Source organism: Mycteria americana, chromosome 3 (assembly GCF_035582795.1).
Source record: "Mycteria americana isolate JAX WOST 10 ecotype Jacksonville Zoo and Gardens chromosome 3, USCA_MyAme_1.0, whole genome shotgun sequence".
Lineage (NCBI taxonomy): Eukaryota > Metazoa > Chordata > Aves > Ciconiiformes > Ciconiidae > Mycteria > Mycteria americana.
The window spans coordinates 91,079,973-91,096,232 of NC_134367.1; positions in this window are offsets into that span (position 1 = coordinate 91,079,973).

Here is a 16,260-nt window from a genome sequence, read left to right on the forward strand (position 1 = left end):
ATAAATGTTTTTGCCCTCTGAACTAATATATTTGAAAGCATTTTCCTGCATTCTAATCCTTGCTGTAGAAGGATAATGTTTCCAAGTGTTACCCTCTAAGCAGCTAATTATTTGCTCAGCTTCCCACACTTTTGCTTTTAACCTCTTCTTCGTGACTGATGAAGATAGTTTTAGTCTGGAAGATAAGGTTTTTCTACTATCATGTATATGGGGAAAACAGCTTTTTTAAAATCCACGCAGACTGGGACCTGCAAATGTTTCACTATATAAAAGTACCAGATGAGGATGGATAATTGCGTGAGTGCAAACTTGAGTAACTCATTAAATGCACTAAAAATATGAAAGTAGTCTCTTGATTTGACATTAAGTTGAGATTAGTTAAAAAATAAAAGCAGCTGCTTTGCCATCATAAACAAAGAATTCAACACTTTCCCTTATCCTCTTGCCAAGCTGCTGCTTAGTCTTATCTTTTAATTAAACCTGAACTTTAAAATACATGTGTCTAGCATGCCAGTTTATTAAATGAAATATCAATAGGCACATAGTATTCTCAGCAATTAGCATTCTGTATAGAGGTTCCTGGGGTTTTTTTCCTCCATACGGAATAGACACATTAAAGACCCCAGTTTTGTTGCAACTCAGAGTTTGAAGTCATTGATTAGAAAGAAACAGAAATTAAAGTCTTGTGCTGAAATTTTTTTTAGTTTCCACTAGCTTTATTTTCTACCACAAAACCACACCCAACCACTTTAATTTTGTGTTAAACAGAGACATTACTCCCAAGAAATGAAAACTAGAAAAACAATCTCTACTTCTGATGAATCCTTGATAAGGAACTCATAACATCTTCATTCTCTCAGAAGGGAAAACTTGGTGTGATACGTTTTCTCTAATTCCCAAATAATTTTTCCTTTTTTTTTATTTTTTAGACTTTTTAACAAATTGAGTCTCATTGGGGAGGTGGAGGTGAAACCCTAACTACAGTGAAGCCAGTGGGAGCTTTGCCATTTATTGAAGGCCAGTTTTCATAGGGTTCCTCAGATGGGACTGAATGAAATCACAAATCACCCCAGTAATTACTGTGCAAACACACGGTTTTGATCTAGATGTAGTCATTCATTCAGGGAAAGGAAGTAAAACCGTATGACTTAGATGACCAAGCCTACTGCACCAGAACCCAATTCAAAGTGCTGAATGTCAAAGAATGCAATTTCTGGCTACAATGACTAAAATCCACATAATTTAGGCATGTCCCAGCCCAGCAAAGGACTTAATTCTGTCCTAAAATAAGAAATAGTGATGGGACCACTGATATTCTTGAAGTTAAATGTCTACTTTGCTAGGTTAAGCCTCAAGCACTTATAAATAATAGAGAAACTACCAAGCAATCAAGATTAGTCCGCAAATAACTGGATGGCCAAAGAAAGAGTTGAGTATATAAAAAAATTTGAATCGGTGTCCAAACACCTATATTACCAATAGAAAAATGCATATATTTGGAAATCTAGTGACCTAAAATATTTTCACCACCTTGAAAATATTAACAATAAAGGCTGCTCTTTTCCTCAAATATACATGATGACTGCTCTTTCATACCTGTTCCATACAGCATTACATTGCAGTTTTGTGCACATTAATAATACAGTGTGGTTGTAATGCTATAATGCCTTATAACCTGGAGTAAACATAGTATATTGATCTAATACAGAATGAGGTGGTAAGCAATGAGGCTAAAACAAGCATCTAAGAAGGAATTCATGATGGAAGCAAACAAGACTGTTTCCAGTAACTCTGTGCAAACATTAGGAAGGCAGTTAATTGGCAAAATGAATTGGAATTAATTATGCATGAATCTTGTGGCAAGTACAGCAGCACTCAACTCATTGAGAAATCATAGTTTGGAACAGAGGATGCCATCCTGACTGCATTATATCCTGAATGTGTTTATGGCCACTTTTCGGAGGATTGCAAGGTCCATAGCTAGCTTTATAGAGTACAGTGTCATTAGGAGAAATATCTGGGATTTCTGAATCACTGATGATACTTTTCAAGAACCCTTGGGAACTAGTGAATTCCCTGACAGATGAATAAGGATGATACACTGCCTTTAAAAAGAGAAAAGGGGTAAGACTCAAAAAATGGGATCCATGGAAAGATTTAGAAACAAATAACTAATCAATCTGCATTTAAAAAAATCAGGAGATAATAAAATTATAAAAAGAGCCATTATAAGTTTTTTAAAAAAATTATGTCAAACCAATTTAATTTCCTTCCTTAATAAGGTAACTAGCATAATATCTAGAAAAACAGAAAACATAAGTACAGTAAAAATAAGAAATCTGAGTTTTGGTATTGCTTTTTGACACTGTTCAATGTGACATTCTCATAAGCAAATTAAAGAAACATGGTCTAGCTTAAAGCACTGTAAAGAAGATTCACAACATGGATCAAAAAATTCCCACTTTAATTAGTGTCAAGTACTGGGCTTCACCTGGGATATCACTTTTTAAGGAAGAGGCAGATAAACAGCATAACAGGCCAACAAGAGTAATAAAAAGTTTAGAAAGAAAAGTTAAAGAAAAGTCTAAAAGGTTCACTATATAGGAGGATGCTACACTAAGGAAGGTGAACAGTTTTTTGCATCACTAATTGATGATTGAAAACCGAAAAGTATATTCATTTACATCAATTTAGATTTGCATTGGATGTTAAGAAAATCTTCCAAAATATTATGGAGGATGAAGTATTGGGATGAGATACGTGGTAATATTCAGAGATTCATGGAGTCATGGAAGAATTTGGGTGGGAAGGGCCCTTAGGAGGCTATTTATTCCAACTCCCCACACAAATCTGACCCAACAAGAGCAGGTTGCCCAAAGCAACGTCCAGTGAAATTCTGGTTATTTCCAGTGGTGGAAATACCACAACCTCTCTGGGAAACTGTTCAGGTGTTTCACCACCCACATGGTGGAATTTTTTTCCCTCGTACCTTACTAGAATTTCCCATGTTGCAACTTGTGTCCATTGCCTCTTGTTCTACTATTTTGCATCTCCAAGAAGAGTCTGGCTCTGTCTTCTCTACGCCATACCACGAGGCAGCTGAACTGTGGAATTTCCACTATTACAAGTGTTATGAACAGGTTTGATAAACATCTTCTGGAAAATGCTGGAATTTCTCTTAGTACAGAGGTTGAATGAAATGAGAATAAGTCCATGATCATTCTGTGTTTTTGTGAGTCGATAACTTTCTAGAATTCTTTGGAATATGTAGAAACATAGCATTTAGCAAATTAAGGTATCTATCTATATAGATATTGTGTGTAACAAAGTTCTGGATCAATGGGTCATGAATGCATTTCAGTTGTTTCGACCACACTCTTATGGTTAAATATTTGGATCCCAAAACTTCCAGATTTTTTTTCTCCAAAAAGTCCCAGATATATTTATGGCAGGGGAAGAGTTTGTGGTCTAGCTTTTTCTGGAGTGGGGGTCTTTGTAATGAATCACTTTTACTCTGAGGGGAAAAAAAAAGAGCCTAATTTTATTTCCAGGAAACAGATTAAACATTCTTGGCTCCAGAGGCAAGAGGTGACTTATACTGAGGCTATTACAAGGTGTAGACAGATTGAGTCCCTTTATTTTTCACCAACTTCAACCAAATAAAGTTCAACTTTAATTTTGGAATATGAATGTTGCAAACTACAAAGCCCTGGTTGGTGTTATATGAAGGGTTAATGAAAGGAAGAATATTTTAGAAATACCTACATTATTTTTCAAGCAGGATTTCTCAGGCATGAACCATGTGAGAAAGCTTGGGAAGAAATAGAAGGAAATGTTGCAAATTAAAATTACCAAGACAATGTTTAAAAACCACACAGTTTAAAGAAGGCTTAATAGAAGAACCTGAATCTTCTGCAATTGTGGGTTTAGAAAAGATCTGAGATGAAAATTTAAACTGTCAAGTATTTAAGACGGAGGAAAAAAGAAAAGTGAAAGGTGATACGTATGCTCTGTAGATGCTTGCAGGAAAAAATAAACCTTAAAGCAAAAATCTGGGCATGCCAAAATGAGAAAGAAAAGTGATAAGGAGAAAGCAAATGAAGATTCCAAATTGTGGAAGAAGTTTTAATCAGCTGTATGAGTTCATTTTCAATAAAAATGTCTAACGAGGGCATAGAAATGAAATCAGAAGAGTTCTGCTGGAAGCAAGAAAATAACTAGCAACAAGAATTAGATGAGAAAGAGCAAAGGGTAAACAAAGTGATGTTTGATGAGAATGTTACAAAACAAATGATAAACATGCAGATTCATACAATATACATGGAGAATATGAAAATAATTTGAAGAGGTCTGAAATTTCAGAAATTATATTTTTAAAATTCGTGAGAGCCAAGAGAGTTGCTTAACACTCTGGAAAAAAAAAGATTTCATAGCTATATGAAAGAAGAGCTGGAAAATTATTGCATAACTACTTTAATGGTGAATTATTCTAGGAAATATTCAAACAGAAAAAAGAGAGAGTTGTGTACTATTCAACCAATATATATAAAGAGCTGACATGAAAAGTTTGTGAGCATTTGTTTCAAAAAGTGACACCAATCAAATGTAACTTTGATAGTGTTTGTGCATTCTTCACCATTCTTCAATAGTGTTTGTGCATATCTTCAATGTTATCAATAGCTTAGACAGAAGAGTGTGGACATTGGAGGAAAATGGACATGGTTGGGCTTGGGTCTTTACTCAGTTCCTACCTAAGTATAGAACTCATTAAAGCCAAAGGGAGCTTGCCTGATTCAAAAATGAATTTTTTATTATCCACTAGATAGATGAATGATCACTCCATGATTTTGGTCTCTATTGAAAAAAATTTGGTTTTTGGAATTCTTTCTCTGAAGTCAGCAGTTAAAAAAGTCTTTTTTCTTTCAAATAAGAAGAAAAATAGGCCATTTCTGGGTTTTTTTTAACATCCCACCATACCACTGAAATCCTGCCATCTCAGTCTTCCAGCAAGAGAGTCAACAGTGTTGTCATTTTTGGTTACAAGAACTTAGTTAAGGAATTATTGTCCTCTTCAGACAGTCCTGCTGGCCTACATCTTTGCCAAGCTGCTCACCCATTTTATTCTCTAGGGATGTCTGTCCTATCCTTGAAGCATCTTTCCATGTTATGGGTAGCTGAAGTATGATAATGGTACTTTGCCATAACATTGAAGGCAATGTGTAAAGCGAACGCTTTTGAATTTTGGTTGACCAGATATCATGATGGGCCTTTAATGCTCCAAAAACACTTTGCCTTCAGGCTAGAGCATGAAGGTTTGATGAAACATTGAGGAAAGAAGGAAAAGTCTTGTAGATGCAATTAGGATATTACACAGTGTTTACAATATCATTTTCTATCTGTTCTTTTCTACTCAGACTGTCCTGCTTAATTTTTTTAAAGAAATGTGCTCAGTCCCATTTTCAAGATAATATTTTGGAATACATCAATTACCACGATTATGCTGTAATGAATTTGTAGTTCAAGGAAGTGTATTATCTCCCTTTTCCAGGGTTGGATTACCTTTCCTGGGAAAAGAACAAATAGCTGCAAATGTAATGTCTGTTAATCATGATAATATATAAATTGAACAGCTTGCCAGGATTACATTTATTATTTTGCTCTGCAGTCATAGTAGATATCTCCTTTAGCTTTCCTTCAGAGATGTGTATTTCTTCAGCCAGTTTCAGAATAAAAATTATAACCTATTCCTGTAAACAGTGACACATGTCTGCAGTCCTGACAAGACATTCATGATTTGTTGTGTGAGAAATGAGGAAATAGAAAATCTTTAACCATGCTTTACACAACAGTATCACCGTATCCCTGGAAGCATTTGGGTCCTCTGCTCAGTAGGACAGGCACACCACATAAAATATAGACCAATTTTTTTAATGTCACTGACCCTGTGGCCACCTTCCTATTGAGCTTCACTAATAATTCTTGGAGATGACTTGACCTAAAATGTACAGTGTTTTAAATCCTTCTCCTCACAGTCCTTGTTTTTCAAAACATGCCTGTAGGACAAGGTAGTAATAGCAACATACAGGCACTCTCTAACTGTAATGCTGAGCCTGCAGCAAATCCAATTTCGGTTGCACCCTCTGCCTGATGATGTCTTTTTTTGAGAGGAGGAGGAGGAAATTCACCTGCCCTCTTGCTGAAATCATTCTAATTAAATATTAAGTGGGCCAGAGAGTGCGCCCACTTTAATGGTTAAAGCACCCACGAGCAAAAATTTCAGTTTGGGTATGCTGAATATTTGGAAGTATTCAGTGGAGTCAAAACTGGAGCTGCATTCACTAAGGTAATTCGCTCTTTCTCGTGCTTATTTTTCTGTCTATATCCTCTCTCTGTCTCTGTATGGTTATTGAGATAAGGCATAAAACCAAGAATGGCTTCAGCATGGGCTGCAGGGGAGCTTGTCCCCTTATAGCTTGCTAGATGGGAAATTCTCATAGTCCTTAGTTCAAACCCAGTGGATTTTTTTCCTCTCATTAATTTATTCACCTTTGGAGTCCATGTAAGATCTTCATATCCATAACAAGGCAGTTACTCTGGAAGCATGCAAAAAGCATGACTCTGAGAATAACCTATGAACAGCTTGAAAAAAATAGGGGCACAAACCAACACACAATTAATTAGTTCCTTGTCAAAAATTAATACAAAGCATTAGACCTGGCACTCAGTACTGTCATCCAAAAAAGGGAGAAGAAAATAAGCATAAATTAAAAAAAAAAATAAATGTTGTTCTTGTAAAGGTGACTTTTCCAACCTTCTCCCTTGCCTGGAGGCAACATTGGGAAAAACACAGGTGTTATATCTTAAATACAGTGGCCATGTGGCAGATACAACTTCTTTACCAAAACAAGATCCCTATCCTAGGCCAAGGAAAAAACCCAAGTCTGTAGAAAGCTCTTAGAGCTGGGTGAGCCAAGGTAAAGCTGAATGTATGCAAAGCAATCTTGTTGGAGGGCTTTTTTTTTGTTTGTTAATAGTAGTTTGAGTTTGCTAGGCTTGAAAGCCTGAAGTAATAAATCAGCTTTAAAGTGGATTTACTGGGTCTCACAAATTTTAAATAAGTTCAGATATGAAAGAGAGTGAAGAATTATTCCTCAAATAACAGGGTGAAAGCACTATAATCCTGGCGAGATGTGAGAAATCATCTCTTACCATAAAAGGAAAGTCACTTTTAACAGATGTTGCCAGTCCATGAGATTTAGTTATTTATGAGACTTGTTTGGTGAATACTTTGTTTCTAAACTGTGTTTCTATATCACTTGCTTTTCTTCATAGTTACTCAGCTACTTCTGTACTCTCCAGAATCCTGTTATGTTTCACTTTTGTGGCAGCTTGATTTCGTCCTTTTGCTGTCACTATAACCTGCTCTCCAGCTTCTGGCTAACAGGGACCTGAGACTAAATGGGAGAAGTCTGAGTGCTGGTTTAAGGATTTGCATTTGACTGGGGACGCAAATTGCCTGTGATTATAGTCGAGGTGAATGTCAAGGAAAGAAGCGCTGCTTCAATCTTGAGTTAATGTGGTGTGTCCAACAGTGTTAGCAGCAGTGGGCTGATAGGAATACTGTAATAGGATGATCCTGGTTTTGTTGGGAAAAAATGAATATAATGATTGATCAGACCTGTAGTCTCATCACTGTTCTTTTTCACTTTGTATTCAGAAAAAAACAACCACCGTTTTATCACCACACTCATTTTTGTGGACATTTACTGTACTGTTTTCTAAGACGAAAACAAAGAAGTGTCCTAGCATCACAGGACAAAAATAATTAATCTACTATGCCATGTGTAAGTGACTTCCCCAAAGACTAGCTCTCTCCTTCTGTCCCTTTACAAGTGTCATCTGTCTGGGACCATGTAGAGCATTCATGTAAATGGGAATTACAGCAATTCTGTGCTGTATCTCTCACCCTGACTCAAAGTCCATTGAATCTAATGGGAGACTTTTTGAAGACTTCAGTGGTATTTTGAACACATTTTTCCGCACAGTTTTGAGTGTAATGGGTGTATGTAGGTGCTTATGAATATCCATCCCCTAAAGACGTTCTGGCAGAAATTTCCTTCAGGCTCTAATACCAGAGAATCTTGGATGTGATTTTAGTTCTTTACTCAGCCAAATGCAGAAAATTCATGAGGTCTTAGGGGTTTGTTCCTCCAATTTTCACAAATGTTGGTAGTTCTATTATGGGCTGCATACTGCAATTTACTGATTATATCAAAGGAACTGAAGTGCTAATCCCAGATGAGCCGCTGACTGTGTAATGAGAGGTTTCTAAAGTCTTTGAAAGTTACTGAAACAGGTGTTGTGAGGGATAAGAACATCAGACTAAAGCAAGAAAAAAAATCATATCACAGAAGCTTTGCTTCCACAGTAATTTGTGCTGAGCAGACTTCCTTGTGCTATCCAAGTTAGCGTGTGGCTTTACATAATTTTGTTGTTTTTAAAGTCAATCCCCTGCTCCCACAAAGTTCTAGACTAACAAAGCCAGAAAGTGAAACTACACAGACCAAAAAATATCAATAGCAGTGGCAGAGCAGTTATCAGCCTCTGTTTTGAAACTCCTAACTGGGGCACTAACCTTTGTGTTTGCCATTACGAGACAGACAAATATCTACTAGGAACTAGATGGAGGTCATCCACACATTTCATATGGGTCACTGAATAATGATCACAGGGTAGCAACTTTCATTTTGAATCAGTAATGCAGAGGTGAAAAGCACCATATTTCATTATTAATGCCACATGCACTCCAGGTCTCTGCTTTCATTTCTTCATCCTACTGGTTCTATGAACCCTTAAGAACCTGGTTACTTTTAGGGCTGTCCAGGCTGCTTTTTCTGACCCTCAAAATGGATGTTGAACCTTAAAAATGGTCTGTTCACAGTTGCAAAAAGGGTGCATCTGGAAGAGGAGTTTATGATGTATGAAAAATACTTTTCAGGGAGCAAAGGAAACAAGTGTATAAGAAGAAAGAGAATAAGTTATATTCTTCATTATATGATAAGAAACTATAGAGTAATGAAAACAAGTAAATAAAACCACTGTGAAAATCAGAAAAGTAATAATAAATCTTATTTCCAAACAGATGGTTTGTTTTTATTCCAAGAGATACATAAAATGTTTTATTATTATCTAAATTCACCTTTCTTCTCTGTTTTATGACATGAAAAGGGAGGAAGAAAGAAAGGAAAAAGGAAATGAACAGCTATTTGAAAACACAGTGATGGAATATGCCATTTCAAACAGTCAACAAAATGCCCAGGATTGGATACTGTTGTGTGATATGCACTCCAGAGTATTTGGCATCTGGCAGGCTTAATTCTCAATTGACAGTCCAGTGGACCAAGAAATCATGCTCTGGTAACTGAATTTTCATGTAATCCTCATATGGGCTTTTAAAGACTGATGCTGAGACAAAAATATAAGCATAAAATTATAACTGTACAACAACTAGAGCTTATTGTTGCCATTTTGTTATTAGACTGGATTAGTTTTCAGTTCAGGAAACCCCACCTATCCTTATGTTGCCTTCAAATAATGACAGCATATGCTTACAGAACTCACTCGTGATGCTATAAAGCGAGGCGATGCGCTTATTAGAATTAATGGGATTTTTTCCAAGAGAATGTCTATCTGAATTTTAAGTTTCCCAGGAGGAAAACTGAAATAAAGAGAGCAACTCCTGGGGCATTATTTCTTGAACCTGAAACCATCTCCCTGTTGGTTGAAACCACTTACTGAACTTCACACTTCTTTAACTGTTTCTTTTGGGGCAACCAGAAGATCTTTCATGTTGGTGTTTGAGAGCCACGTTTGGAATCATACCTTTCTATCTGACATTTAAATGGACTGTGAGACTAAATCTGTCTTCATTAAATCTGATTTTTTTAATATCTTCCTGCCATAACGGTTAGCCAGATGTGCTGCTTCATCACATTTACTAACTGATTTTATAAAGATAGTGGAATAGAATTGATTTTTCTAACAGGAATCTATTCATGCTGTGAAAGGTACTTTCGGTCTTGCTTTATTAAGCCCATGTTGTCATTGCCTCTCAGGTTGCGAGGTGCTCAGAAGCCTTGAGAGCTGAGCCTCTAATGAGTTTCAAGGCATCCCTAGAATTCATCTAAGTGAAGTTTTCTATATACATCAAGTCGTCAAACAAAATGACTCTTGCTGCTTCCCAGGAGTAATAAAGCTCTGCAGCTCCAAAGGTGAGTCTCACAGGAGGAACTGAGCCCATGGTCATTTGGGTAATGGTGAGGCAAAGGTTACTCTGCATCCAATGGACTGGGCTTGCCTCAGAGTTTCGTGCTGACCTCGGTGTGCTGCCGGCGTTCAGTGCAGGCTTTTCAACGCTAGTCAATGCACATTCCAAGCCAGCTGCCCTCTGCACAGAGGTCAGTGCGCACACAGCAGTCCCTGGAGCATCACAACATGTTAACCTACTGCAAAAACTACTGCTCTAACAAGCTCTTGGGGCCATTGGAGCTCCACTGTCCTTGTTAATGACTCTTAATCCTCATCTAAAATGTTATTTTTTAAAAAAAGGTTTTCCTAGAGACTTTGTGCCATAAGATAACCAGAAACAAAAACCCCCTTTCTAAAGTCTCTCCTCAGAAGAGTGACTATATCCCTTTATATTTTATTAAATAAGTATATATCAGATTTGACTAGAGCAAATGAATGAATTTTATAGAATCTAATAACTGAGCCAGTGACTCAAATATAAAGTTCTTTTGACCCATGGAGAAAAGAAGTTCCAGTATAGCAATAAAAACAAAACAGCAGTAACACCACCTCCACCAATAACAACAGAAAATAAACTGTTAATAACTTTTTCCTAAAACATATTAAAGATCATAAATATATTTTTAACATTTTGTGCTCAATTTAATATTTAATCTTACACAAAAACATAAATTTCAATTGCTGGAATACACACCTTAGCAATATACTTTACCAAGGGCATATGTTTGTTTTTCCACTCCTTGACATTTTTATTTGAAGGGTGGGTTTCTACTATTAGTCTGTAAACACAGGTGAGCAATTCGTCTACCTCATACACCTCCGTAATTGGTCAGTGTGGGACCAGCACAGGATTTTCTGGTTTGCAGAATCACTCTGAGGTATTATCAATCAAGCATGATCAATCAATCATCAGGCAATACTTTCAAGTTTTTAAGCAACCTTACTTTGTTCCTGTCTTCCACCAGTGCTCATAGCAAAGCACTGTCAACAAGGGCCTTTTTGCAGAATAAACTGCAAGCTGAAAACTTTATTTCTTCAAATTTTTCTAATCAGGGCAGTACAGTATATTTATTAATAGCTGTTGACTTTCAAAGATAAAAAGCATAAACTGCCTTTTTTTTGTCAATCTCTTATTATCATTAAAGCTTCAATACCTTCTGAAAAACAACATAGCTTACAAGTGTTCTCTTTTAAAATTTAAAAGAGATTATTTAACTTGGAAAAACACTCAGTAAATCCAGACTGGCTCCCCCAGTGCGTCTTGGCTGTATTTCTCCTGCTCTTTTAGATTTTACAGCAGAATGACTAAAATTCTGCTCTTCCCAGGACTCTCATTAATGTTATATACAACCAGGGTCCATTCTCCAATTCCCTGCATTTTGCAGAGAGGTGACTTATGGACCAGCCCGTGCCCTGTGCTTGACAGCATGTGTTCGTGACCACTCATGAGCACAGAGGTTTGTCTCCTTCCCCTCTCCAGGAGCCTGATACGAGCCTGAGCCTGGCCATGACAGTGGCTGTCACACGTAGGAGAAAGTGCTTCCAGCTCAAAATAGGGGTGTTTTTAGATGTAAAGTAAATGATACCTATGGCACAAGGCAATAATTAGCCTTTCCTGGAATCTCACTGCCTCTGTTGGCTACTCTGATATTTTTCCACAGACCTTAATTGTCCTTAAATGTCAGACCTTTATCTTTTTACTGTGTACATAACCTGAAAATTGTATAGCCCTTTGTCAGGTCACGTCCGCTGGTTTTCTTGAAACTGGAACAAAATGTTCATGAGGCACCAAAAGGTGCTTCTTACAGGTTTCTTACCAGACATTGCTGGGTGTGCTGGGTGTCTGCAAGAGAGGAATAGATGGAAGGGAATGTGCCAGCCCCTCCTCCTGTTTCCTCTGCTGTGGACTGGTGCTGCTGCCGTGGAGAGAAAGGGGGGACCAGCGTCTACCTGGAAGCCTGCCCTGTGCCAGGGAGCCTCTCTGGGTCCCTCAGGGAAATGCAGGCTCCAGACACAGAGACAGCAATGTGCTGGGTCTGTGCTTGTGCCTGGGGTAGCACTGTCAAATGCAGGCATGGGGAGAGGATGAAGTGAGGCAAACTGACTATAGCTTAATGGTTAGGGTGTTTTCCTAGGAGGAAGGTGACCCAAAGTTCTCATTTCTGTGTTTATTTTTAACCCAGTAATGGCCTCATGTCAAATGCATGCACATCTGGGGGAATGGGTTCTGAAACCCCACCTCCATCCCCCGTAATTACGGGGGGATGTGCTATCCCTCTCACTCCATGATTTCTGCACTCCTTGGATGCACAATGGCCTGTCAACAACAAGAAGGGCTGAGAACAACCATCCTTTTCCCTTTTTCCCTTTTGTCCTTCCCCTTATACCTGCGAAGGTGCAGGTTAGAGTCCTTTCTAGAGGCAGGGTAGGAGAAGAGATGGGGGTATGGTCAGCCGCCTCAGAGATGTGTCTCATCTCCTTGCCAGGAGTTATGACAGGTATGTTTATTGTAATGCAGAAGTGCACCTATGTGTGTATGAGGAGAAGATAGAGGGAAAAGATGTGCTGCTGCTGTCATCCTCCCTTTTTTTTTTTTTTTTTTTTTTTTTTTAAGGAAAGCCAGCATTCCTCCATTTAATGCTTGTACACGGAAGAGCTTTGAGTAGAATGGATACCAGCTGCATTGTTTTAGGGGACTGTCCCTCACATCTTTGATTTGTAAACCATCATTTATTTTAAGTGTTTTCCTGTATTTCATTCACATGAATAAGTGGAAAGCTCAATCAAGACCTTTGCAGAGCAACACAAAGCAATGTTACTGCTAATTAAACTTGCTTTAGAATTCAAGCTGGAGAAGCTTAACGACAAAGGCTAACCACAAAGCTGAGGAAAGAAAAGTTAACCTACTGCACTACACATCACATATGAAATAGAAGTTGTGGCTGTGCCTGCAAGCTTATGTCTGCACTTATTAAAACGTGATGTTATACCACATTTCTACTTTTTGCGCTTTTAACACAGGTAAGGAAATGGCACTCGAGGAAGCTTTCGGAAAGTCTCACTAGACAGCAAATCATAGAATCACAGAATGGCTTGGGTTGGAAGGGACTTTTAAAGACCATCTAGTCCACCCTCCCTGCCATGGGCAGAGACATCTTGCACTAGATCAGATTGCTCAAAGCCCCATCCAACCTGACCTTGAACACTTCTAATGATAGGACATCCACAACTTGTCTGGGCAACCTGTTCCAGTGTCTTACCACCCTCATTGTAAAAAATTTCTTCCTTATGTCTAGTCTAAACCTACCATCTTTCAGTTTAAAAATGCTTCCAGTATATAGGCACTACTTTGTTTCATTGCAAAGGCTGAGTAAGTACTGTGTTCATGGTATGGCTTAAAGCATGGTAGGAAGCTCGCTCCTTCTGGCTGGACTGAGAAGTTTGTTCTGAGATGACTTACACACTCTCTGGAGATTTAATCCAGGCTCAGCAATCTATAAACAGTGGGGCATGTTGGTGGTGAGGAAGCTTTGGTGTACTGTGACCTCTGAACTGCTGAGCAAATTGTGTGAGGGAAGCTTAGAGGTGTCTGATGGACCTAGAAGGAATAAGATAGGTTTCCAGTCAGGTTATGACAAGGGCTGGGTGAAGGTTTGAGAGAAGTAATGAGGTGGAAAGATATCTAAAAACAAGGAGATGAGAAGTGAAGATTTCATCTTTCTTCCTCAGAAAGATCCCTACACCAGTGCATGCAGACAGAAGAACCCAGCTTAAAGCTGGATACTGTGGACAGTCTTGTGTGCACTCACCTTCCTAGGAGAGACTTCAGAGTAATGAAGCTGGAAATATTTTTACAGAAATCTGTTTCATTTTTCATCACCTTCCTGTCTAAGGTTGAGTGCTGTGTACGCAAATAAGGGCGTTACGCTTGTGCAGTGCCTTCTAAAGCAAAGGACCCTACATTTATTTGCAAACTGCATACAGAGTGACTTTTAACTACCACTTAAAAAAACACAAACCATATCTGAAATCTCTTTTCAGTGAAGCTTTTCTGTATCTAAAAGAAATGCAGCCAGGATTGCTATATATAGTCAATGATCTGTGTATTTAATGATGATAATACCCCATAAATTTATAGTTGGCTACACATTGATTGCATTATGTGTGATATCTAGAATTTATGGGCCAGTAGCAGGGGCTGTGAAACAGACTTATCATGGTCTCAAGTTGAATCTAACTATTAATGTATTTTTAGTGTCTCAGATTACATCCCTGCAGGGACTATGAGCATGACAGTGACTGTGATGGTTACATTCTATCAACAAGTTAGGTACATGCCCTCAAGAGAAGAAAAAGCTTTGCACTTTCTGTCGTGAGTGGAGAAATGATTTTACATGGACCAGTAAAGATAGCAACAGTTGCCATAGGGCTTACAGTAATTTATGCAGAAGTTTCCCAGTTGCTTATGTTGGACTGTCAGGTGGAAGACAATGTGTAAAAATAGTTCTAGCTCAGCTTCTAAGAACAAAACTCTTGAAACTTTTTAGTCAATAACAAATGCACAAATACAGAAAATGAAAAGGTGACTGTTGCAGGAGCAGCAACGGTGTGGTAAAGGTACTCACTGAAATAGATAACCTGATTTTATCAGCTGTAGTCAGTGAAATAGATCACTTGATTGTATCAGGAAATTGAATAGTATTTTGTTCCAAGATTCACCATTAAGTAAAATAATATATCCTACCAGTTCATACGTTGTCAAAAATATATTGGCTAGTGTACTAGTGGGGAAAAAAGTTACAGCTTTGGTTTTCCCATGATCGGTGACATTTATACATTGCATGAGAACTGCCTGGTGGTAATTTTTAAGTTCTTCAAAGATGTTAAAGATAGGGATGATAGAGAGTCACTTTCAGTGTCTGAAGACTAGTTATATTTCTTCCACAATCTGCTTTGTGGTAGAGACTTAAAATTAGAATAGTCTGATTTTGTATGACGTGAAATTTATTACATAATGCATTCATTGAAGGGTCAGTTACAATAAAAAATTGATGAAAAATCCATAAAAGTTAATTCTTAGCTATCTAAAAAGGTATCATGGCAAAGCAGAAAAGGTGGAAATAGGTTTCTCGGTGGTATACATCAACTTCAATGACTTGACCTCATGATTTTGCCTTAACTGAAGAAGATTACCTTTACTTGATTCAGCCACTTTCTTTGAAAAATGTTGACTTTTTCAGGAAATTGCAAGCATTTTCAATGATCAACAAGCTGGATATGGTGCTCTTTGGTAAGAATTATTGTTTACTAAAAGACTCAGTACAGCATCTGCACTTGCTTCAGAAGTACTAGTAGTCTAATGGTCTATCTTCAAATCTTAGTTCTTACAGTCCTTTTAAAACTCACAGAATTTATTAAGTCCTTTCCTACCTTGTAATGAGCAGTGGGAAAAATTTCTTCCTTGTCTAAACACAGTACTATTCACCAAGCCTTCCAAGTATTGATTTTTTTGAAGATAAGCTTCAAATTAAAGTTTTTCAATTGTACACGTTAAGAGTTTTGAAACAGATTTCAAAAGAAAGACTACCTCCTTCATCCTATTATGTTCCCGCAGTCTGAACTTTCAGAAGATTCTCACTTTCCTTTCAGTGAATAAATGTTGACAGTGTCAAAATCTTTACAAAAGTGAGCTCTGAATAAGCTTCAGGCTTTTTTTTTTCAGGACCTAGATGACATTTGCAGAGCCTATGACATAGTGAAGACAGAATGACTCCTGGTGCTCTCTCTAAGGTGAAATAGCTTTACAACTCAAAATAATACTTTGTAGGCTCAGTTGAGGTGACAGTCCTTGAGATACTGGTAAACTGCTTGCTCGGAAGAGTTGACTTGCCTCCAAAGTTTATTCTGACCCTAAGTGCCTGGAAGAGGTCACTAAGGGCTTTTCCATCTTTG